The following is a 26,711-nucleotide window of genomic DNA, read 5'->3' on the forward strand; positions in this document are numbered from 1 at the left end:
GGGTTAGAGGGTTAGGGGGTTAGAGGGTTAGAGGGTTAGAGGGTTAGGGGTTAGAGGTTAGAGGGTTAGGGGTTAGGGGTTAGGGGTTAGAGGGTTAGGGGTTAGAGGGTTAGAGGGTTAGAGGGTTAGGGGTTAGAGGGTTAGGGGTTAGAGGGTTAGGGGGTTAGAGGGTTAGAGGGTTAGAGGGTTAGAGGGTTAGGGGTTAGAGGTTAGAGGGTTAGGGGTTAGAGGGTTAGGGGTTATGGTTAAAGTTAGGGGTTAGAGTTAGGGGTAGTTATAGGGTTACAAAATCTGCCAGCTGTATATCCACTGCCTAAAATGTTTGGTATGCTGTGCTCTCATATAACATAAAGGCCTAAATATATTTGGCATTTGGTTTAGTAGGATACATTTCACACTGTCATCAATGTTTATAATAATATCTCTAATGACATACTTTATTTGCCCTGGGATCCGATTCAGCTGTGTTTTGGGATTCTGACCCTGTCGTCCTTGCACATCCCCGTTGTACATATGTAGCGGCTGCTGCTCTCTGTAATCATGCAGCTGCACTGCTCTTCCAGACGCCATACTTCTCCCAGCTCAGTGTGCCAGCTGTGCCTTCTGTTTACAGCTGTACAGAGACGGAACAACGATGGCACTAATCTAGAACAACTAAATTGTTTCAACAGTAAATGTACAGGTGCAGTGACAAACGTCTAGATTTACCCACAGTAGATAAAGAATCACATTCCTTGACAGAATCATGTGCACCCTTGATTACGGTTTGCTGTCAGTCGTCCACATTCAGTGTTTACAAAAAACATGTTTTCCAGATCTACGATTGGTTCTCCTTCTCAGAGGTTGCAAACATAGCGCTGTATTTGTCTCACAGGGTATGAAACCTGGGCCCGTCGACACCGAACCAAATGGCAGAAGGAGGAGTGAGGTAAGCGATGAACATTTTTACATCTAACATTTTTAGTCATTTAGCAGACGCTCTTATCCAGAGCGACTTACAGTTCCGTGGGAATCGAACCCACAACCCTGGCGTTGCAAACGCCATGCCCTACCAACTGAGCTACATCCCTGCCGGCCATTCCCTCCCCTACCCTGGACGACGCTGGGCCAATTGTGCGCCGCCCCATGGGTCTCCCGGTCGCAGCCGGCTACCACATGGCAGAAGGAGTGAGGTAAGCTACCCTGAACAAAAATATAAACGCAAAATATAAAGTGTTGGTCCCATGTTTCATGAGCTGAAATAAAATATCCCAGAAAAGATCCATATGCACAAAAAGCTTATTTCTCTCCAATTTGGTGCACACATTTGTTTACATCTCTGTTAGTGAGCATTTCTCCGTTGCCAAGATAATTCATCCACCTGACAGGTGTGGCATATCAAGAAGCTGATTAAACAGCATGATCATTACACATTTGCACCTTGTGTGAAGATGGCGCCGGAGGGGATGAATGCCGTTTTATGGACTCTTAACCAACCGTGCTATTTTGTGTGCTTTTTCGCATTGTTTGTAACTTACTTTGTACATAACGTTGCTGCTACAGTCTCTTATGACCGAAAAGAGCTTCTGGACATCAGAACAGCGATTACTCACCTCGAACTGGATGAATAATTTTTCTTTAATGAGTCTGACGAGAGGGATTTGCTCCAGACACCCGACAGGGCCCTCATCCCCGTCATTCGCAGTAGAAAGAAAAGGAGATATCGCGGAAGGAGATCGGGGTCCTTGGTAAGGAGCCGGCGACGAGTGGCTAATCTGCCTTTGCCATCGATACTATTGGCCAATTTATAATCACTTGATAATAAAGTGGAAGAACTACAAGCATGTATATCCTACCAACGGGACATTAAAAACTGTCATATCTTATGTTTCACAGAGTCGTGGCTGAACGAAGACATGAATAACATACAGCTGGCTGGTTATACACTGTATCGGCAGGATAGAACAGCAGCCTCTGGTAAGACAAGGGGTGGCGGTCTGTGCATATTTGTAAACAACAGCTGGTGCACGATAGATATCTAAGGAAGTCTTGAGGTTTTGCTCACCTGAGGTAGAGTATCTCATGATAAGCTGTAGACCACAATATCTACCAAGAAAATGTTCATCTATATTCTTCATAGCTGTCTATTTACCACAAACCGATGCTGGCACTAAGACCGCACTCAATGAACTGTATACGGCCATATACAAACATGAAAACGCTCATCCAGAGGTGGTGCTCCTAGTGGCCGGGGACTTTAATGCAGGGAAACTTAAATCTGTTTTACCTCATTTCTACCAGCATGTTAAATGTGCAACCAGAGGGAAAACAACTCTAGAACACCTTTACTCCACACACAGAGACGTGTACATCAGTCACTGGCTTCATCAATAAGTGCATCAATGACGTCGTCCCCACAGTGACCGTACGTACATACCCCAACCAGAAGCCATGGATTACAGGCAACATCCGCACTGAGCTAAAGGGTAGAGCTGCCGCTTTCAAGGAGCGGGACTCTAACCCGGACGCTTATAAGAAATCCCGCTATGCCCTCCGACGAACCATCAAACAGGCAAAGAGTCAATACAGGACTAAGATTGAATCATACTACACCGGCTCTGACGCTCGTCAGATGTGGCAGGGCTTGCAAACTATTACAGACTACAAAGGGAAGCACAGCCGCGAGCTGCCCAGTGACACAAGCCTACCAGACGAGCTAAATGACTTCTATGCTCGCTCGAGGCAAGTAACACTGAAAAATGCATGAGAGCATCAGCTGTTCCGGACGACTGTGTGATCACGCTCTCCGTTGCCGATGTGAGTAAGACCTTTTAAACAGGTCAACATTCACAAGGCCGCAGGGCCAGACGGATTACCAGGACGTGTACTCCGAGCATGCGCTGACCAACTGGCAAGTGTCTTCACTGACATTTTCAACCTCTCCTTGTCTGAGTCTGTAATACCAACATGTTTCAAGCAGACCACCATAGCCCCCGTGCCCAAGGACACTAAGGTAATCTGCCTAAATGACTACCGACACGTAGCACTCACGTCTGTAGCCATGAAATGCTTTGAAAGGCTGGTCATGGCTCAGATCAACACCATTTCCCAGAATCCCTAGACCCACTCCAGCCTGTTTTTGGAGTCTTATTTGCTCCGCCTTTCTTTTTCTTTTTTTTTTGTATCCTAGCTTCGGGACCATCAGTAAAGATCCTTGTTTCGCCATCTCTGCCTACTGCCTACTGTCTATCCTGCACCGCACCTGGGTCACACCTCACACCAACCGTTACAGATACTGAGCCAATACGGACCCAGCGGAGGCAGCACAGTATCAAAGCATTGGCAACGCAGGGAGCCGTGCTGAACCAGCACGACCGCAGCCTGCAGCAGATCGCCAAGAATCTCCGCCAGCTGACGATCGCCGTGCAGTGCCGGGTGGATACCTGACCAGCCCTGGCAGCCGGCGGAGCGGAAGCCACTGCAGCGGCGTCTCCTGTCTCGCCTGCGACATCGCGGGAACCCTGCCTACCACCTCCGGAGAGGTACGACAGATGTCCAGAGGGCTGCAGGGAATTCCTCACCCAGTGTTCCCTGATATTCAACCTACAACCCTCCTCCTTCCCGACGGAGCAGGGCCGGGTGGCCGACATTATCACTCTGTTGACGGGTCGTGCCCTTTCGCACGAGAGAGGCATGATGCAAGACGCGCCTCCGCGTCCCCCTATCAGCCCGGAGAAGCCGGGTAAACGGGAGCCGGAACCGAAACCCCAACTCCAGAGACTCCCGGACTTTTCTCCCCGTCAGGGTTCAGTGGGCCCGTGCTGCCTGTCAGGCACATGCGCTGGTGGATTCTGGGGCCACGGGAAACCTGATGGACGAGGGGCTGGCCCAAGGGTGGAGTGTTCCTTTACTCTCCCTCTCCGAGCCGTTCCGGTCATGGGCCTGGACGGCCGGCCGTTGGGGTCGGGCTTCATCACCCGGCGCACTGTCCCTGTGCGTGTCCGGGGGTTTATTTTTTCATTGTGGCTCTGGAGGGGGTGCTTAGGTGCTATGCCTCCAGCAACCCAGGTACGTGGAGTCAGCGACTGGCGTGGGCGCAGTACGCCCACAACACCCTTCTCTGCTCGTCCACCGGCCTGTCCCCCTTCCAGTGCCAATACGGATACCAACCCCCTCCTATTCCCCGAGCAAGAGGAAGAGACGGCGGTCCCGTCGGTCCAGGCCCACATCAGTCACCTGGAATGCTTTTTCAACAGTCTTGAAGGAGTTCCCACATATGCTGAGCACTTGTTGGCTGCTTTCCTTCACTCTGCCGTCCAACTCATCCCAAACCATCTCAATTGAGAACTCCATCACTCTCCTTCTTGGTCAAATAGCCCTTTCACAGCCTGAAGGTGTGTTGGGTCATTGTCCTGTTGAAAAACAAATGATTGTCCCACTAAGCCCAAACCAGATGGGATGGCGTATCGCTGCAGAATGCTGTGGTAGCCATGCTGGTTAAGTGTGCCTTGAATTCTAAATAAAATCACAGACAGTGTCACCAGCAAAGCACCCCCACACCATCACACCTCCTCCATGCTTAACAGGTCGGCTGCACTTTTCACATTTTCCGGATTGACTGACCTTCATGTCTTAAAGTAATGATGGACTGTCGTTTCTCTTTGATTATTTGAGCTGTTCTTGCCGTAATATGGACTTGGTCTTTTACCAAATAGGACTATCTTCTGTAAACCCCCCCTACCTTGCCACAACACAACTGATTGCCTCAAACGCATTAAGATTGAAAGAAAATCCACAAATTAACTTTTAACAAGGCACACCTGTTAATTGAAATGCATTCCAGGTGACTACCTCATGAAGCTGGTTGAGAGAATACCAAGAGTGTGCAAAGCTGTCATCAAGGCAAAGGGTGGCTACTTTGAAGAATCTCAAATATAAAATATATTTTGATTTGTTTAACACTTTTTTGATTACTACATGATTCATTTGTGTTATTTCATAGTTTTGATGTCTACACTATTATTCTACAATGTAAAAAAATAGTTTAAAAAAAGAAAAACCCTGGAATGAGTAGGTGTATCCTAACTTTTAACTGGTTCTGTATATTTATATATTAATTTTTTCACTTACGTTCTTTTTTCTTTTGAACTCAAATATTCAAAATATTATTTCCTCACTTTTTTCCCTCAAATGTTTTCGAATCGCATCACGTGACACGTGTCCGCCTGCTCTATTTGGTATTCCCGCCTCCTCCCCACTCCTCTCTATTTTCATTGGTTGCCTGACGCAACCAATCATAATCCTTTCTGCTCTGAGAACAAAGTCTGAGTAAGTAAAACTCTGCCAGTTCAACAGCGATGGTGAGTAGGGTAGAACACGTTATTTTGATGAATTTATTCATACTATTTCATCCTTCCACAAGATATCGTCCCGACACAAATCTAGGGTTGCTACCCAAGCCGCCTGGTTGTTCGTTCTATCGGTTTGGTTGCTAGAGACGCGACTCAGTCGTTCAGTCTTTTTGTTCTGTGTCTATCCCCCCCCCAGTCATTCGTTCTAAATGTTCCATTGCCATACTAGCTGGCAACGTTCTTATCCCTTGCTTGCTAGCTAGCCAACTACGGCTAACTTACAGTCACGTCAGAAAGTGCAGCCAGAATAACAACAGTAGCTGCATTTGCATTTGTTTAAGCTGTTTTCTAGTGACATTTATTTGGATACATCCATAACAATAAGCTAATGAGACGCGATTTCGCCTGGCATAGAACATTTGCTCACTCGTCAGGACACTGTTGTTCAAAGGAGCTAGCCAACAACACAGCTGACATAATCACTTCAAACTGAAGCCACACCAACATGGCGGCGCTCATGGACACAAGAATATTGCTTAGAAAAATGTTAGATTTACAGTGCCTGACACCCCGACGGAATCGCGTGAAAGCCAAATGGGTATGTATAACATGTAGACTGGCTAAAGCAAAGAAAGATCCACAAAAAAAGATGCCACCCGTTCACTTTGTGTGAACCTTCAGATTATTTTTATTTAACCTTTATTTAACTAGGCAAGTCAGTGAAGAACAAATTATTATTTACAATGACGGCCTACCCCGGCCTACCCCGGCCAAACCTGGATGGCGCTGGGGCAATTGTGCCCAGCCTCGATTGTGATACAGCCTGGAGCACTGAGCAACTGGGTCCCTGTGCAACTGGGCCCTGGACTTCCTGACGGGCCGACCCCAAGTGTTGAAGGTAGGCAACAACACCTCCACCACACTGATCCTCAACACGGGCTCCCCACAGGGGTGCGTGCTCAGCCCCCTCCTGTACTCCCTGTTCACCCACGACTGCGTTGCCACGCATATGTCCAACTCAATCATCAAGTTTGCTGACTACACAAAAGTGGTAGGCCTGATTACTAACAATGACGTGAAGCGACAGTCTACAGGGAGGAGGTGAGAACCCTGGCAGAGTGGTGCCAGGAAAACAACCTCAACGTCAACAAAATGAAGGAGCTGATCATGGACTACAGAAGACAGCAGAGAGAGCACGCCTCCATCCACATCAACGGGGCTGCAATGGAGATGGTCAAAAGCTTCAAGTTACTCGGTGTGCACATCACTGACGACCTGAAATGGTCCCTTCAAACACAGTGTGGTGAAGGCGCAACAGTGCCTCTTCAACCTCAGGCTGAAGAAATTCGGCTTGGCCCCTAAGACCCTCACAAACTTCTACAGATGCACCATTGAGAGCATCTTGTTGGGCTGTATCACCGCCTGATACGGCAACTGTACCGCCTGCAACCGCAGGGCTCTCCAGAGGGTGGTGCGGTCAGCCCAACGCATCATTGGGGGCACACTGCCTGCCCTCCAGGACATCTGCAGCACCCGGTGTCACAGGAAAGACAAGAAGATCATCAAGGAACTCAGCCACCCGAGCCACGGCCTGTTCACCCCTCTACCGTCTAGAACTGGGATGGGCAACTGGTGGCCCGATTGCAGGCCCATGGACCAGTTTTCTTTGGGGGGGTTGGCAGTCTCAACTTACTGTTGAGAGTTAGAATAATATAATTTTAAAAATTGGGCTAATTGACTGCTGATGCGCAATCACATTTTCTAAATTGCACCTTGTGTAGATTGGTAAGTTAGTCTAGCGGCCAGCTTTCTAAGGTAGTAGTAAGCATGGTCGAATTACCGAAGTGGCTTGTGGGTATGCAGAACGATGAGCCACTGCGGCCCCTCATGATGAGTTCTGTTTTTTTGTGGCCCCCACCCCCATCAAAGTTGCCATTCCCTGATCTAGAAGGAGGAGACAGGAGAGGTGCATCAAAGCTGGGACAGAGAGACTAAGAAACAGCTTCTATCTATCTCCAAGCCATCAGACTGTTACCACTAGCCGGCCTCCGCCCAGTACCCTGCCCTGAACCTAAGTCATTAGCCAGCTACCCTGCACCTTAGAGACTGCTGCCCTATGTACATAGTCATTGAACACTGGTCAGTTTAATCATGTTTACATACTGTTTTACCCACTTTATATGTATAAACTGTATTGTAGTCAAGGCTCATCCTATATAACTACTGCTGTACACACCTTTCCTATTCATATACTGTCCATACTGTCTATACCATCTTTTATATATATTTATATTCCGTAATCTGACATTTGGTAGTTCTGATATTTCTTAATTGTTATCTTTTGACTGTTTGGATTATGTGCGTATTGGTAGGTATTATTACTGCACTGTTGGAGCTAGAAACACAAGCATTTCGCTGCACCTGCGATAACATCTGCAAATCTATGTATGCCACCACATTTTTACAGACACACAGTTTTGTAGTTCTGTTTAAAACACCATCTGGTAAAGCTGTATTTTACAGTCCTATTTCAGTTTGCATTGATATGGTATTTATTTGTAATTGTGTTTTTTTCAGGATTTCTGTGTGTCAGCGATATCTGTGTTTCGTACCTACTGCCTCCGGAGGGTCCTTAAAAAGGTTGTTAGTTCCTTGAATAGTTGTGTTGTCTCATAGGAAATTGTTTAAGTTGAATGAACTACATTAATGGCTTACAAACAATGACTGAGTGAATTGTTATTGTAAAAAAATGTATGGGGGAAAAAATGTATGCACTCACTAACTGTAAGTCGCTCTGGATAAGAGCGTCTGCTAAATGACTAAAATGTAAATGTAAATGTAAGCTGGAAAGACTGCAAACTAGCTGCACTTTGTTTCGTTTGACCTTTTTTCCATAAAAATGACGCCAGCTGATTCATGATTTTGACTGGCTGAGAAACGCTGCCTGCCTGTCTGTCTCGTCCCTTCTCATGCTAATTTAGCAATTTGAGACTCGCGGAAACAACTTGGAAGACAATGACCACAAAATGTAAAATCCTCAAAAGTTTTGCCGATAAAGCTACACCGCTCTGTCAACAGAGCTTGGTGCTTATTATTGTATGTATTAGGTTACGAAATCCGACTTTTTGGATATAATGTTAATGATATGTTAGAGAAAGACCCCACTGAACGATTCAGAACATGAAGAATCATATTTGTCTTGGTAAAATGTATTTATAACATAAGGAAGTTAAATGTCATCACCAAAGACACCCTACTATATAAAGACACCCTACAGTATATAAAGACACCCTACAGTATATAAAGACAACCTACAATAGACTATATAAGGAGCTAGCCAACAGGACAGCGGTCGGGAGAGGTTGTGTTTTCTCTAGCAGGAGGTAAGCTTGGCTTCTTATATGATGTTGAGTAAAGCTTAAACCATGTATTTAGATTGTAGGTAGGTATTGTAGTCAGGTATTATAGGTAGTTTACTTAGGTAGTTATTGTAGGTTATTGTAGGTTATTGTAGGTAATTATTGTAGGTAAGTATTGTATTCGGCGGACCCCGGCGAAGCACGAGTGCTAGCTAACCCACTACTTGGACCAACAAAGCTAGCTAGCTAGCGGGTAGCTACTGGTAACTTTTAGCAACTGTGGTTAGTTGTTTCCAATGTTATTTCACGCTTAAGAGTACCTGTAATTGAGCCAGCTAGCTGCCTACCATTCAGCTGTTTTTCTAACCTCATTATCCGAGGCATTAACGTTAGGTGATTGGTAGCTGCTGTACTTAATTACAGCTACTGATTGCAGTCTGCCACCCAGATAGCTGGCGTTGGGTAAGTTTGGCTTTATACATAGCTTGGGCTTTGTCGAGTAAGGCTTAAACTATGTATTTAGATTGTAGTTAGGTATTATAGGTAGGCATCGTGGGCTGTATATTATTAGGTATTATAGGTAGGCATCGTGGGCTGTTGTGGGTAGTTGTTGTATGTAGTTATTGTAGGTTACTTTTGTATTCGGCGGTGCCGGGTGTAGCACGAAGCTAGCTAGCTAACTCACCTCCTGGACTAGCTGGCTAGTAGCTATTAGCAACGGTAGCAACTAAATACAATATCCTTTTAGCCAGCTACATTCGTTCGCAGCGACGCCGTTTTTCAAACAAAGTCAACACAGCAGCCATTGCTAGCTAGCCAACACTACCAGCTAGCTGTACTGTAGTAGCTAAATACAATATCTTTGTGCTAGCTAGCCAACGTTTAATCATTGCTGCGTTATGAAAGAACTAGACACGGACACGAATTATCTGTTTAGTGTGTTAACACACTATTGGTAGTTTGTGGTAACCAAGTATTGGTGCTAAACTGTGTGTTATTGGATGCTAGCATGCTAGTTAGCTATGGCGTCATAGTTAGCTAGCTGAATAAAGTAAGTTGAGTCTAGTCCTTGAAACATTGAACCGCTGTAGTTTACAACAATTCTAATTTCTAAAGTGGAAGTTGGGAGAGTTTTATTCGGGTGGTTCAGTGAAACAATTATAGTTTCTGAGGTGGAAGTTGGGATAGTTATATTTTTTTGGTGAGGGAGGCCTTGCTCTCTCCTTTCCCAGATGTTTAGTTCATTTCATTCCGATCTCCTCTGCATTATTGTAGCCATCTGCTACAGCCTGTCAACAACTGTTCTCTCCTCTCCGCACAGGCTACACAAACGCCTCACACCGCGTGGCTGCTGCCTCTCTAACCTGGTGGTCCCTGCACGCACCACACACCTGGAGTTCCAGGTCTCAGGCAGCCTCTGGAACTGCCGTTCTGCTGCCAACAAGGCTGACTTCATCCCAGCCTATGCTACCCTCCAGTCCCTCGACTTCCTGGCGCTGACGGAAACATGGATTACCACTGAAAACACTGCTACTCCTACTGCTCTCTCCTCGTCTGACCATGTGTTCTCGCATACCCCGAGAGCATCTGGTCAGAGGGGTGGTGGCACAGGAATCCTCATCTCTCCCAAGTGGTCATTCTCAATTTTTCCCCTAACCCATCTGTCTATCTCCTCATTTGAATTCCACGCTGTCACAGTCACTAGCCCATTTAAGCTTAATATCCTTGGAGAGTTCATCAATGAGCTTGACGCCTTGATAAGTTCCTTTCCTGAGGATGGCTCACCCTTCACAGTTTTGGGGGATTTCAACCTCCCTACGTCTACATTTGACTCATTTCTCTCTGCCTCCTTCTTTCCACTCCTCTCCTCTTTTGACCTCACCCTCTCACCGTCCCCCCCTACTCACAAGGCAGGCAATACGCTTGACTTCATCTTTACTAGATGTTGCTCTTCTACTAATCTCACTGCAACTCCCCTCCATGTCTCCGACCACTACTTTGTATCCTTTTCTCTCTCGCTCTCCTCCAACACTACTCACTCTGCCCCTACACAGATGGTAACGCGCCGCCGCAACCTTCGCTCTCTCTCTCCCACTACTCTCTCCTCTTCCATCCTATCATCTCTTCCCTCTGCTCAATCCTTCTCCCTCCAATCTCCTGATTCTGCCTCCTCAACCCTCCTCTCCTCCCTTTCTGCATCCTTTGACTCCCTGTGTCCCCTATCCTCCCGGCCGGCTCGGTCCTCCCCTCCTGCTCCGTGGCTTGATGACTCATTGCGAGCTCACAGAACAGAGCTCCGGGCAGCTGAGCGGAAATGGAAGAAAACTAAACTCCCTGCCGACCTGGCATCTTTTCACTCCCTCCTCTCTACATTTTCTTCATCTGTTTCTGCTGCTAAGGCCACTTTCTACCACTCTAAATTCCAAGCATCTGCCTCTAACCCTAGGAAGCTCTTTGCCACATTCTCCTCACTGCTGAATCCTCCCCCCCACCCCCCCCCCCTCCTCCCTCTCTGTGGATGACTTCGTCAACCACTTTGAAAAGAAGGTTGACGACATCCGATCCTCGTTTGTTAAGTCTAATGACACTGCTGGTCCTGCTCACACTGCCCTACCCTATGCTTTGACTTCTTTCTCCCCTCTCTCTCCAGATAAAATCTTGCGACTAGTGACTGCAGGCCGCCCAACAACCTGCCCGCTTGACCCCATACCCTCCTCTCTTCTCCAGACCATCTCCGGTGACCTTCTCCCCTACCTCACCTCGCTGATCAACTCATCCTTGACCGCTGGCTATGTCCCTTCCGTCTTCAAGAGAGCGAGAGTTGCACCCCTTCTCAAAAAACCAACACTCGATCCCACTGATGTCAACAACTACAGACCAGTATCCCTTCTTTCTTTTCTTTCCAAAATTATTGAGCGTGCCGTCTTTAGCCAACTCTCTTGCTATCTCTCTCAGAATGACCTTCTTGATCCAAACCAGTCAGGTTTCAGGACTGGTCATTCAACTGAGACTGCTCTTCTCTGTGTCACGGAGGCTCTCCGCACTGCTAAAGCTAACTCTCTCTCCTCTGCTCTTGTCCTTCTAGACCTGTCTGCTGCCTTTGATACTGTGAACCATCAGATCCTCCTCTCCACCCTCTCCGAGCTGGGCATCTCCGGCGCGGCTCACTCCTGGATTGCGTCCTACCTGACCGGTCGCTCCTACCAAGTGGCGTGGCGAGAAGCTGTCTCCGCACCACGTGCTCTCACCACTGGTGTCCCCCAGGGCTCAGTTCTAGGCCCTCTCCTTTTCTCCCTATACACCAAGTCACTTGGCTCTGTCATATCCTCACATGGCCTCTCCTATCATTGCTACGCTGACGATACACAACTAATCTTCTCCTTTCCCCCTTCTGATAACCAGGTGGTGAATCGCATCTCTGCATGTCTGGCAGACATATCAGTATGGATGACGGATCACCACCTCAAGCTGAACCCTGGCAAGACGGAGCTGCTCTTCCTCCCGGGGAAGGACTGCCCGTTCCATGATCTCGCCATCACGGTTGACAACTCCGTTGTGTCCTCCTCCCAGAGTGCGAAGAGCCTTGGCGTGACCCTGGACAACACCCTGTCGTTCTCCGCTAACATCAAGGCGGTGACCCGATCCTGCAGGTTCATGCTCTACAACATTCGGAGAGTACGACCCTGCCTTACACAGGAAGCGGCACAGGTCCTAATCCAGGCACTTGTCATCTCCCGTCTGGATTACTGCAACTCGCTGTTGGCTGGGCTCCCTGCCTGTGCCATTAAACCCCTACAACTCATCCAGAATGCCGCAGCCCGTCTGGTGTTCAACCTTCCCAAGTTCTCTCACGTCACCCCCCTCCTTCGCACACTCCACTGGCTTCCAGTTGAAGCTCGCATCCGTTACAAGACCATGGTGCTTGCCTATGGAGCAGTGAGGGGAACGGCACCTCCGTACCTTCAGGCTCTGATCAGTCCCTACACCCAAACGAGGGCATTGCGTTCATCCACCTCTGGCCTGCTGGCTCCCCTTCCTCTGCGGAAGCATAGTTCCCGCTCAGCCCAGTCAAAACTGTTCGCTGCTCTGGCACCCCAATGGTGGAACAAGCTCCCTCACGACGCCAGGACAGCGGAGTCACTCACCACCTTCCGGAGACATTTGAAACCCCACCTCTTTAAGGAATACCTGGGATAGGATAAAGTAATCCTTCTACCCCCCCCCCCCAAAAAAAAAAAAAGTAAAGTGGTTGTCCCACTGGCTATAGGGTGAATGCACCAATTTGTAAGTCGCTCTGGATAAGAGCGTCTGCTAAATGACGTAAATGTAAAAAATGTAAATGTAAATATAAAGTATCATATAAATTAGGTGGGTGCTTACATTTGTCCTATTTCACACATCGGAATATTTGTTTTTTGCATATCCCACTGAGACATTATCAAAGAGTGGAGTCAGAGCCAGGGATCAGCCATTATTGACAGCAACCCTGAAGCAATTGGGGTTAAGTGCCTTGCTCAAGGGCACATCGACAGATTCTTCACGTAGTCGGCTCAGTGAAAAAACGCTCCTAACCGCTAGGCTACCTGCCGCATGATGTTTGATAGGACTAGTCTATCATACTTAAAGGTTCAATGCAGCCGTTTAAAAAAAAAATCTCAATATCAAATCATTTCTGGGTCACAATTAAGTACCTTACTGTGATTGTTTTCAATCAAAATGGTGAAAAATAAAACAACAATAGCTTTTTAGCCAAACAAATTTCTCAAGCAAGACTTTAGCCAGGACAGAATCCAACCCATTACTCCATCTGCTTAACCCACGTCACTTTTGTTTTGAGTCGACTTAGCCTTTCGGTCAAAACAGGCACCTGGCTCACGCCAGGGAGGCAGCTCGATTCCAAAACTAATGCAATCAACGCTAACCCAGCAGGCCCGGTGCATTAATCTAATTCCCTCAATCAGCCAATCATATGTGTGTGGAGAAGTGGAAGGGGATGTTCCATGTGTTCGACTGCCAATCATTTTCTGAATGTGTAAAAGGAGACGAAACTAACGATAAACAAGAGTTTATTATTGAATTTACATTTTTTGTCATTTAGCAGACGTTCTTATCCAGAGCGACTTACAGTTATTTTTCATACTGGCCCCCCCCGTGGGAAGCAAACCCACAACCCTGGCGTTGCAAACGCCATGCTCTACCAACTGAGCTACATCCCTGCCGGCCATTCCCTCCCCTACCCCGGACCAATTGTGTGCCGCCCAATGGGTCTCCCGGTCGGCTATGACAGAGCCTGGATTCGAACCAGGATCTCTAGTGGCACAGCTAGCGCTGCGATGCAGTGCCTTAGACCACTGCGCCACTCGGGAGGTATGAATAAAGTAGTATTTGAGGGACGGAGGGGACGGAGGGGGGGGGTCTTGGATAGTTGAGTGGCTTTACTGCAGGTGGGTAGTGTTTTTTTTGTGTGTTTTTTTTTTTTTTACACAAAGTCATTCAATCGAAACAGTCATACAGCCAGTTATTCCCTCTGGCACAGTGCTTCCATAGGGTTCGGTGCACCACTGCTCTAGAACCATTAGCTGGTCCAAATTCTCTCTCTACCTCTTCCCCTTGGCCCAGACCCTTCCACGTTTTTCCCGATCTGAAGGGTCTGGATAGGCATCAGCAGTGAAGTGGAGGAGTTTCCAAACATATTGCTTTCACCTTTATTGCAGATCATATACCATACAGTAATAAGGTACAGATCTGCAAACTTCCACAGGCCCAATGGGAAGGAGTAGGGAGTGAATAGGGACTGATTAACGGTCAGTCCTCCTCACTCACCTTGGCAGATGAAACCATGTCTCTCCACAGGATCTCCACAGCAGTTTATTCTCCCCTTTGAGGCTGGTCTCCAGACAACGACAGAGTCCAGGACTCTTTATGTACCAGTGATCATAGCTCAGCCCCTGGCCCTCCACTCACTTCCACCCCCAGCCACCAGGGGCAGTGTGGGGCTGCAAACCCAGCCAGGTCAATGTACCACAGGTAGAAATAAATGCATCCTTTGTTTATTCTTAATTGAGACACCAGGGCCTTTTCTCATTTGGGCAAATGTCCATCCTCCGTCCTCCGCTCTCTCTCCTCCAGGACCCGGAAAACCGATAAGTGGTCGAAGAGAGTGTTGTTAGTAGGCAAACAGAAGACTGTCCTCCCCTCCTCCTCCATAGCCTCCTTTAGATAGATAGAGGACTCATCTTTGTATCTGTGTCATTATAGCGTCTGTGACAGCATAGCCTCAATGGTGCTGCCTATCTCCATTTTGAAGTAGTCTATTTTCTTCTTCACGATTGGCTGATCCCTCCTGATGACCTGGTTGGACATGACTCTAAAGGGTGACCAGGAGGGATCAGCCAATGAAGTTGGAAGTCCCACTCATTTGACTACATTCAAATGGTAACAGCCCTCAATGGTGCTGCCCATGCTAATAAGGCCTTTTGGCCACTAGAGGCCTCTATCATTTTCTATGAGTACAATACAGCTGAGCAGAGTAGAGTTCACTACAGTGCAGTACAGAAGAGTACAGTAGCGTTTAGTACAGTAGAGTATAGTTCAGTACAATATACTCTACTGTACTATACTCTACTTTTCTATACTGTAGTGTACTGTACTTTACTGTGCTCTACTCACTGTACTCATGGCTCACATCAACAGCATTATCCCAGAAACCCTAGACCCACTCCAATTTGCATACCGCCCCAACAGATCCACAGATGATGCAATCTCTATTGCACTCCACACTGCCCTTTCCCACCTGGACAAGAGGAACGCCTACGTGAGAATGCTATTCATTGACTACAGCTCAGCATTCAACACCATAGTGCCCTCTAAGCTCATCACTAAGCTAAGGATCCTGGGACTAAACACCTCCCTCTGCAACTGGATCCTGGACTTCCTGACGGGCCGCCCCCAGGTGGTAAGGGTAGGTAACAACACATCTGCCACACTGATCCTCAACACGGGGGCCCCTCAAGGGTGCGTGCTCAGTCCCCTCCTGTACTCTCTGTTCACCCATGACTGCATGGCCAGGCACGACTCCAACACCATCATTAAGTTTGCCGACGACACAACAGTGGTAGGCCTGATCACCGACAACGATGAGACAGCCTATAGGGAGGAGGTCAGAGACCTGGCCGTGTGGTGCCAGGACAACAACCTCTCCCTCAACGTGACCAAAATGGAAAGTGGGGACTCATGGGTAGGTGTCTGTAAGAGCTGGGAGAGGTGACATTAACTGGAGTGAGTGAGTGAGTGAGTGAGTGAGTGAGTGAGTGAGTGAGTGAGTGAGTGAGTGAGTGAGTGAGTGAGTGAGTGAGTGAGTGAGTGAGTGAGAGATTGTCCAGTCTCAGACTGTTTTAACACTCTTGGTTTGACTAAAAGACAAGAGGAAGAAACCAGTTTTGAGCTGAACAGTATGCCAGTTGAAGGGAGGACAGTCCCCGGAGACCCAACTGTGGTTCCTGACTATTATGATTTCCCTTTGGAGGCAATTCAGTCGCAGTCATTTGGTTCAAGATTTTTTGTAACTCCACTACCAACTTGGTAACGGAATTACGAGTTTTAATCACTTAATAATTCACAAACAAAATGATATCAGAAAAATCACTATAACTAATTGTTAGCTGACTTGTTACTTCTGTGGACTTTCATTATCCTCCCTCCTCACAGAGGAAATTAAAATACCTTAAAGTTATGTGGGTGTTTGGTAACGTAATCACAAGGCACAAGGCAATATTTCTTAAACTTACAGAAGGGTAAGGCTTTCTCCAAAACCAAATATAACTGTTGATATTGGTAGGCAGGGGTCTTTATGTAAACATTATTCTGGTTTTATGCATTTCTGATATTGTACCTTTTAAGACTTTTTCTGGTAGATGTTTTCGAAGATCCCTTTTCCATCTGTTTATCCAGAAATCAAAGCCTTCACTGGTTGAAAAATGTATCTATGCGTTCATTTCCCAAAAATATAGACTCTTAGCTTTCATTTGACACCCATTTTCACATGCTCATATGAACATCACGTTGGTGCTCATGGGTCCTTTTACATGTAAATGCCCTACTGTAACTAGAGATGCTATCCTTCCCCAACTGGTAATAGAGTGGTCTGGCTGGTTGCTGCTGGCCCCTCCAGCTTCAGGCTGAATCACATCCATGATGAGAGGAGGTTTACTGGACACAGGGAGAACCTATAGGCTGGAGGCTCACAAATAGATACATGTCATGGGGTGACAATAAGTTGCACACGTGTGAATGGAACAACATGATTGTTAAGCTGCATCCCAAACACACAGAGACGCATACAAAGCTCTCCCTCACCCTCCATTTGGCAAATCTGACCAGAACTCTATCCTCCTGATTCCTGCTTATAAGCAAAAACTAAAGCAGGAAGCACCAGTGACTCGGCTAATAAAAAAAGTGGTCAGATGACGCAGATGCTAAGCTACAGGACTGTTTTGCTAGCACAGACTGGAACATGTTCCGGGATTCTTCAGATAGCATTGAGTTGAGGAGTTGATAAAGAAATGTGTGAGTAAGATATGACTAAAATGTCACACCCTCAGTTAAACTAATAATGTATGACTAATTAGTAGACTAGAGAGTTAATCAAATGTGTTTATAGCAGACCACAATAGTCCCTGTGCCCAAGGACACTAAGATAACCTGCCTAAATGACTACCGACCCGTAGCACTGACATCTGTAGCCATGGCTCACATCAACACCATTATCCCAGAAACCCTAGACCCACTCTAATTTGCATACCGCCCCAACAGATCCACAGATGATGCAATCTCTATTGCACTCCACACTGCCCTTTCCCACCTGGACAAGAGGAACACCTACGTGAGAATGCTATTCATTGACTACAGCTCAGCGTTCATTTTTACATTTAACATCACTTATCCAGAGCGACTTACATTATTATTATTTTTTCATACCCCCTGTGGGAATCGAACCCACAACCCTGGCGTTGCAAACGCCATGCTCTATCAACTGAGCTACATCCCTGCCGGCCATTCCCTCCCCTACCCTGGTGCCCTCAAAGCTCATCACTAAGCTAAGGATCCTGGGACTAAACACCTCCCTCTGCAACTGGATCCTGGACTTCCTGACGGGCCGCCCCCAGGTGGTAAGGGAAGGTAACAACACATCTGCCACGCTGATCCTCAACACGGGGGCCCCTCAGGGGTGCGTGCTCAGTCCCCTCCTGTACTCCCTGTTCACCCATGACTGCATGGCCAGGCACGACTCCAACACCATCATTAAGTTTGCCGACGACACAACAGTGGTAGGCCTGATCACTGACAATGATGAGACAGCCTATAGGGAGGAGGTCAGAGACCTGGCCTTGTAGTGCCAGGATAACAACCACTCCCTCAACGTGACCAAGACAAAGGAGATGATTGTGGACTACAGGAAAAAAAAGAGGACTGAGCACACCCCCATTCTCATCGACGGGGCTGTAGTGGAACAGGTTGAGAGCTTCAAGTTCCTCGGTGTCAACATCACCAACAAACTATCATGGTCAAACACATCAAAACAGTCGTGAAGAGGGCACGACAAAGCCTATTCCCCCCCCAGGAGACTGAAAAGATTAGGCATGGGTCATCAGATCCTCAAAAAGTTCTACATCTGCACCATCGAGAGCGTCCTGACTGGTTGCATCACCGCCTGGTATGGCAACTGCTCGGCCTCCGACCGCAAGGCACTACAGAGGGTAGTGCGTACGGCCCAGTACATAACTGGGGCCAAGCTTCCTGCCTCCAGGACCTCTATTCCAGGCGGTGTCAGAGGAAGGCCCTCAAAATTGTCAAAGACTCCAGCCACCCTAGTCATAGACTGTTCTCTCTGCTACCGCACGGCAAGCGGTACCGGAGCGCCAAGTCTAGGTCCAAAAGACTTCTCAACAGCTTCTACCACCAAGCCATAAGACTCCTGAACAGCTAATCATGGCTACCTAGACTATTTGCACTGCCCCCCACCCACCCCCACCCCATCTTTTTACGCTGCTGCTACTCTGTTAATTATTGATGAATAGTCACTTTAACTCTACCCACATGTACATATTACCTCAACTAGCCGGTGCCCCCGCACATTGACTCTGCAACGGTACCCCAGTATATAGCCTCCCTACTGTTATTTTATTTTACTGCTTCTCTTTTTTCTCAACACTTTTTTGTTGTTTTTGTTTTATTTAACTTTTTTATTAAACAATAAATGCATTAGTTAGTTGACCAGTGGCACAAAGTGGGCTCAATCTAGGTCAACTATGTGGAGTGTCTTCAGGGACAGTACAGTACAGACTGAGAACAACAGTGGAGTTTACTCAACTCATTCAAACTATCATGACTATTGCTTAGAGAGAAGATCTGCACAAGCGCATCATAAAGTGGAAGATATTGCAAGAGAGGACAATATGGTGGAAGGTAGCCAGAGTGGAATCAAAAGTCATAGGCCTAATCATCAATCAGATGTGAAATATAAAACCAAAATCTACACATAAAGGCAAAATGTCATCTACATGTGTTATAGAATAGCTCCCTTCTCACATTCCAGGTCATGCTTGGACTGGAACGTGCCAACTCAACGGTCTATGCGCAGCTACCCAATAGCCTCCAGACAGACTTTCCTGAGTGCCATGTCATGAATGGGACAGATATGTACGGTATAATAAGAACAGGGAAGAGGAATAGAACCAACCTCTGACGCACAGCAGAGACATCGCTGCTGAGATTTTACCATGGAGCAAGAGTCCCCCTAGAATTTAAAAACAGTCGTTCCGTTTCAATGAATGTACTCCCCAAACGCTTGTCGCGTCGCAAACTATCCTTTCAGCGGATGGATGATGCGCCGCTGCCATTCACTTCGATGAGGAGTTGGACGAACGCTCCTCCAGCTCACGATATGCAACGATGGCGCACGACAATCAACAGGCAACCATCAGGAGGTTACGAATGACTGTCACAGGGACAAACCAATAAGAGTTTATAATTAATTGGAATAGGCGGGTCTTGAGGTAACGGTGGCCAATTGAAAACTGATCAAATGGATTCTGATGCCCCAGGGAACATAAAAATAATAATAATAATAATAATATATATATTTTAATATATAAATGTATATATATATATATACATTTTCTCTTGTGGTACTTTTACCCCTTTTTCTCCCCAATTTCGTGATATCCAACTGGTAGTTCCAGTCCTGTCCCATCGCTGCTATTCCAGGTGTAGTCCAGCAGTTAGTGATGGTGACGCACGGAACAGTTCGCACTGGACAGGTGCACGAGAGATTGTATGTTTGTTTGTACTGTTATGGCTGTGTAGTGTCGAGTCAATGTTGCTAATTATTGCTGTTAAACAAAGGAGTCCGCTTATACTGAACTTTGATCATAAGTTTTATTCATATCACAAGATTTCAGCATAAGTGTACAGATGTATATAGCATCCGGAGAGCAGTGTTTCCCAAATTGCAATGGCCGCTCTGCTCTTCTTTGTCTCCATCCAGTACTTATAATATTCCCCAAAATATGGGTGGCTCCCTCTACTGTCTAATCCCCTGTCTTATATGGGGCGTCACCCTAAAAACGGCTCCCTTTCTTCTAAAGAAACATCCTCTCAGGTTCCACTTAAAACCTTATCAAAGTCATAATCTTAATACACTACAGCTGTTATGTTATTATTTTGTGTACTCACTACACACCCACATATGTATTTGTGTGGGAAACGTTTGTACGTTGTGGTTGCTGTTTTGTATTTCATTGAACGTTAGGTCCATACAAAGAGAAATCACAGAACATAGGCTACCAGATAACCTTAGGCAAAAATACACTAAATAAAAGTAAAGTGAAAATAGTTCATAATGTCTTTATCAATTATGAGTAGCTAAATAATATCGACTTTTGGACACATATATTTAGTGTGGAACTGAAATATATTATTCAGTTCCACACTAAAACTGCGATTTGACAAGAGTGATTTGAGGTGAGTCAAATATTTAGCAAAGTTTACAAAGCATTAACCATCCGCTAGCCTACTTCACTTAAATCAAAACTAGATGTTAAACCGACATCTGTGCCCAATGGGATATCACAGTTCAATGTCAAACAGATTGATGCAACACTACTCTTTACATTGGATTGAAAAAGGTTCATATTCTTACTGATTGAATGGCAATCTCAGTCTTTTAAGAGGCCATCTGCAATTGCTACATCTATTTTGAACTTTATAATTAATGATATATACCCATTGACTCTCCTAAATGTCTCATGAGCTTAGTTCAACTATCTAACCCCATCAGAACCCAAAATATGAGTTTGTTTCACTCCAATGTAATTGTAAACAAACACTGTATAGCTTAAACAATATGGTTAAAACGATCATTTTGATCTCATGGATGGTTAGTCTTTGCACCCATAGTTACATCTATGAATTACTCCAGCCCCCATCCCCAAGCTGTTTATCCAAAAAGGTGACGGTGTGGCAGCTTTGTGGTTTGAACTACTGCTTGCTCCTTTAACATGTTGAGCTGTGATCTCCATTCACTTTGTGTTATTTTGTGACAGAGAAAGTAGGCCGTGCTCTAAGGGGGGAACTTTTAATTTCTCTGAGGAGATGGACACGTCTTCTTCTTCTGGACGATCTCCGTCTCCTGAAGGGATTGTCTTCTTACCCCCTCCTATCATGTGGAACAGTCTGTAAGTCATTCGTCACATAACCTAGCTCTGGTCCAGGGCATTACGCACGGCTTGATGAAGAAAGGCTCAGTGTCAGCAAGCCGTACGTAACGCCCTGGACCAGAGCCACACATTACCCACCTCTGGCCATCATGGACAGTCAACTCATCACATTCACGTACTGTAAGTCACAGTTGTGTGAGTTGTGTGATTAAAGGCAGTGTAATTGAGCAGAAGTTGAATTATTATTTAAATATTGTAATAAATTGTCAGAGTTCACTTCCTAAATAATGTGTTGCCATTCCTTTGCTCCCAGCTACAAGCAGGCAGAGATGGAGGTTGAGTTCCTGAGAGAAGAGAAGAAGTGCTGTACAGAGAAGGAAGCCCACATGCTTGAGGTGATGGGGAAGGATCGAACGATCCGAAATCAGAAGAAGGAGATGGACAGACTTCAAGTGTGCCTCTGGGAGGAGAAGAAGAAGAGGAATGGTGGAATGGAGAAGGACGAGATGGTTGAAAAATTACAGTCTGAGACAGACAATCTCAGAGCCCTTTTAAAGGATGAAAGGAGCAGAAGAAGAGTAGAAAGGGGTGTAATGAAAGAGTGGAAGGCTGAGATCCTGAGACTGAGGGAGGCAGAGAGACTGAGGGAGGCAGAGAGACTGAGGGAGGCAGAGAGACTGAGGGAGGCAGAGATACAGAGGGAGGCAGAGAGACAGAGACTGAGGGAGGCAGAGATACAGAGACAGAGGGAGGCAGAGAGACAGAGGGAGGCAGAGAGACAGGGGGAGGCAGAGAGACAGGGGGAGGCAGAGAGACTGAGAAAAATGGAGGAGATCAACAGATTCAAACAACTGGTGGATCTGCTGATAACGAAACTACAACTGGCCCAGTTAAGATATGACATTGTTATTATTAAAAGGCAGTGTATATTTACCCGGCTGAAAATGAATGGCGGTGGATAGCTGTATGATAACCCAATGTTCACTTTTATGCCTTTCTCTAACCTTAACCTTAACCCTTACCTTAACCTCACTGAAACTATACCTAACCTTAACCCAACCCTAGGTCCTGAACCTAACCATTACCCTAACCTTAACCCAACCCTAGTGTGGTGAATGATGGACGGAGTCAGGCGCAGGAGCAACATAACAGGATGCAGAGTTATTCCTTCCAGACATACAATGTGCCGTACAGCGGCAAACGAAACAGGTACAGGGGAAACAATCCTCCCTGACCAAACACAGTCTCAGGAAATACAAGAAATGTAAAGGCACAGGGGAAAATCTACCCTGGCAAATAAACGAGAGCGTAGCTCAACCGAGCCACTCTCTTCCCACATAGAACTATCACTCACAAAGACAAGGGGGCAGAGGGAACACTTATACACAGACTAATTAGGGGATGAGCACCAGGTGTGTGTGATTGACAAGACAAGACCAGACAAGTGGAGTGATGAGAACGAGAGCGGCAGTAGCTAGTAAGCCGGTGACGACGAACGCCGAAACCTGCCTGAACAAGGAGGGGAGGCAGCCTCGGCAGAAGTCGTGACACCTAGGTCCTGAACCTAACCATTACCCTAACCTTAAGCTTAACCCAACGCTAGGTCCTGAACCTAACCATTACCCTAACCTAAACACAACCCTAGGTCCTAAACCTAACCAGGCAGAGGAAACGATAAAAGCGTTAGAACTAGGGGTGTAACGATCCATCTACTACATCGATGTATCGATTTATATTCCTATGATCCAACTACATCGATCTGTGCTCGGCGAGTTGGCCTTTTGGACAACATATATCAATCTAACATCGTTTTAAAATGTAATAAATCGATTGTATCGATACTAGGAAATAACCCATTGGATTTAAGCACGTCAGACTTTATATGGATGTTTTTTCTAGGCACTTTTAATGATAAAGGCTTTAAACATTACTCGATTCAGTCTGCCTATCCGTGACGTCATCGCCCCGCGCCAGCAGCAGCGCAAAGGCGCAAAGACAACAAAACATAGCATGGCGGACGACAGAGGAGAAGCCGACGAGCGAGAAATTATCAAGCCACCATTGCGGTCCTTACAAGAAACAGGAATCTAGGAAACTTCACCTGCACTGTCCAGTATCCAGGTATTTATTTCAGTCACACTGGTTGAATTTTTGGCTAAAAGGTTACTGAATCGATTTCAAGTCACTGAATCGTTTCGGATCGTATCGTTCTAAATGAACCAATATCGTCCTTGAATCGTATCGACAACCATGAATCGTGATACAAATCGAATCATTGTTAAAACGAATCGTTACACCCCTAGTTAGAACGAGAGATTGAGAGATTGAAAGAGATTGAACAGGAAATAGCATTTGATAGAAAAAGAGACTGAGGAATGAGGAAGTCAAACAGGTTAACAAAAAGGTAAAAGAGTTAGAGAGAGAGGTTGAGAGATTGAAAGAAGACATGACAACAAAAGAGATTCAATACAAAATAAAATTTCAAAGAGCGAAAGAAGCGTTTAGAAGACAGAATGAAAGAGTGAAACAGGTTAACAAAAATGTACTAGTGTTAGACAGAGAGGTTGCGAGAATGAAAGAAGAGATTACATTGAAAGATGAGACTGGACCAGAGAGAAAATTTGATAGAGACAGAGAGAGAGATGGAAAGAGAGAGATGGAGAAAGAGACAGCCCTCATCAATGACAACAAGACGTATGAACTGGAGGAAATCTTCAAGAATATCAAGGAACAGCTGACAGAATGAGAAAATATGGAAACAGACGAGTATACATGGAAACAGAACCAAATGGCCATGGAGGAGAAGACAGAGGGTGAGAACGACACACAGAAAGAGGTAGAAAGAACGAGAAAATAGAAAATACCAAAACAGGGACAACAAGAAGAGGAGAAGAAGAAGGAGATGGAGGGAGGAGAAGAAGAGGAGAGAGACAAACAGAAGCAAATAGAGATGGAAGAGGAAGAAAGAGAGGGAGAACAAGAGATGCAAGGAGATGGAAAGGAAGAGTATGGAGAAGAGACAGAAAAAATTGAAGAAGAAGAAGAGAGAAGAAAGAAAGAAGCATGTAGTAGTTAATGTTAAAGCAAAAGCACGGGAAGTCTTCAACAGGCGTAAACAGAGGAGGTTAGAAGTGTTGAAGGGGGAACGAGAACAGATGGAAAGAGGACAACAAATCAGGAGGGAGAAGGAGGAAAGACTGCTGGAGATGGAAAGAAAACAGGAGAGGGCAAGACGACAAGAGGAGCAGGATAAAAAACGAGAGATTGAAATTGCTAGACAGAAAGAAAGGTTCAGACTAAGAGAGGAGGAGAGGCAGAGAGAGGAGGAGAGAGAGGAGGAGAGAGAGGAGGAGAGGAACCCTGAAGAGGAGGAGGAGAATGAAGATGACAAGGAGGATCTTGTCCCAGCCGATAAAAGTATCCGAAGGAGAGCTGTGGGCTGGGTGAATAAGAGGTGGGAGAAGAGGAACCTCAGAAAGATAGAGAGAACGTATCAAGAGAGAGAAGGAGGAGGGCCATAAGATCATCCACATTGGTAAGACCTGTTTTCCCTCATAGCCTTTTGGGGGCCCTAAGCAAAATGTTGTTTAGTTTTTTGAGTGCTAACAACCCACATCACCCGGGCCGAGAGGGAGAAGAGGAAGGAGCTCCTGAAGGCTGAGGAGAAAAGGAAGAAGATGGAGGATTTTAATAAGCAGTGGAGAGCCCAGTCCCTGCTTAGAAAACAACATAAACTTAAAGAGGAGAGGGAGAGGATGAAGGAACAGTCCCTAAATGAAAAGCAGGAGAAATGGCTGGAGCAGATGAATCTGGAGGCTGATGCTCAAATCAAGAAGTGCAGCACCCAGTACATCACCCGCTGTCCAACCACACAACACAGCCATGACTACAACCACGGTCAGGAGTTGCCGGGGTGGGCCACGTGCCAACAGGTAAGCCAAGAGCCCGTTGGATCTGGAGATGGCCAGCAGGGGGGGCCAAGGAGGCCGCAGGCATGGGCAGAGAACCAGCAGGGGGGGCCAAGGAGGCCGCAGGCATGGGCAGAGAACCAGCAGGAGGGGCCAAGGAGGCAACAGGCATGGGCAGAGAACCAGCAGGAGGGGCCAAGGAGGCCGCAGGCATGGGCAGAGAACCAGCAGGAGGGGCCAAGGAGGCCGCAGGCATGGGCAGAGAACCAGCAGGGGGGGCCAAGGAGGCCGCAGGCATGGGCAGAGAACCAGCAGGAGGGGCCAAGGAGGCCGCAGGCATGGGCAGAGAACCAGCAGGAGGGGCCAAGGAGGCCGCAGGCATGGGCAGAGAACCAGCAGGAGGGGCCAAGGAGGCCGCAGGCATGGGCAGAGAACCAGCAGGAGGGGCCAAGGAGGCCGCAGGCATGGGCAGAGAACCAGCAGGAGGGGCCAAGGAGGCCGCAGGCATGGGCAGAGAACCAGCAGGAGGGGCCAAGGAGGCCGCAGGCATGGGCAGAGAACCAGCAGGGGGACCAAGGAGGCCGCAGGCATGGGCAGAGAACCAGCAGGGGGGGCAGAGAGCCAGGAGTGGGGGGCAAGGAGGCCGCAGGCATGGGCAGAGAACCAGCAGGGGGGGCAGAGAGCCAGCAGGAGGGGCCAAGGAGGCCGCAGGCATGGGCAGAGAACCAGCAGGGGGGGCAGAGAGCCAGCAGGAGGGGCCAAGGAGGCCGCAGGCATGGGCAGAGAACCAGCAGGGGGGGCAGAGAGCCAGGAGTGGGGGGCAGAGAGCCAGGAGTGGGGGGCAGAGAACCAGCAGGGGGGGTCAGAGAACCAGGAGTGGGGGGCAGAGAGCCAGCAGGGGGGGGCAGAGAGCCAGGAGTGGGGGGCAGAGAGCCAGCAGGGGGGGCAGAGAGCCAGGAGTGGGGGGCAGAGAGCCAGCAGGGGGGGGCAGAGAGCCAGGAGCTAGAGGCTCAAGAAGAGGCTGAGACAGCAGAGCCAGACTCCAAGAAAAAGACAAATCCAGGCATCTGGAAGAGAATTAAGATGGGGTAAAGAATGTTTCCAAATGTTTTACACTGTTAATATATATGTTGCCACTTTAAAAAGTGACATTATCCAAATGTGAGTGTTTAGTGTACATGCAACACACATGTATGTAGATACTTACCCGTCTCTGTGATTTCTTACAGCATTCCTAATCTGCTGTCTGCTGAGAGCTGGAACTCAACGAAGCCACAGTGCCACTGGGGTTACGTTGGTAATAAACACAAGTGCCGCCCAATAATTCCTCCTCCTGTTCAAGTCATCAGGCCTCTTTAAGCTCCTCAAGCCAGCAAGTATCCTCTTAATCAAGGCAAC

This window comes from Coregonus lavaretus, assembly GCF_964263955.1.
Source record: "Coregonus lavaretus genome assembly, chromosome: 14".
In the NCBI taxonomy this organism is placed as follows: domain Eukaryota; kingdom Metazoa; phylum Chordata; class Actinopteri; order Salmoniformes; family Salmonidae; genus Coregonus; species Coregonus lavaretus.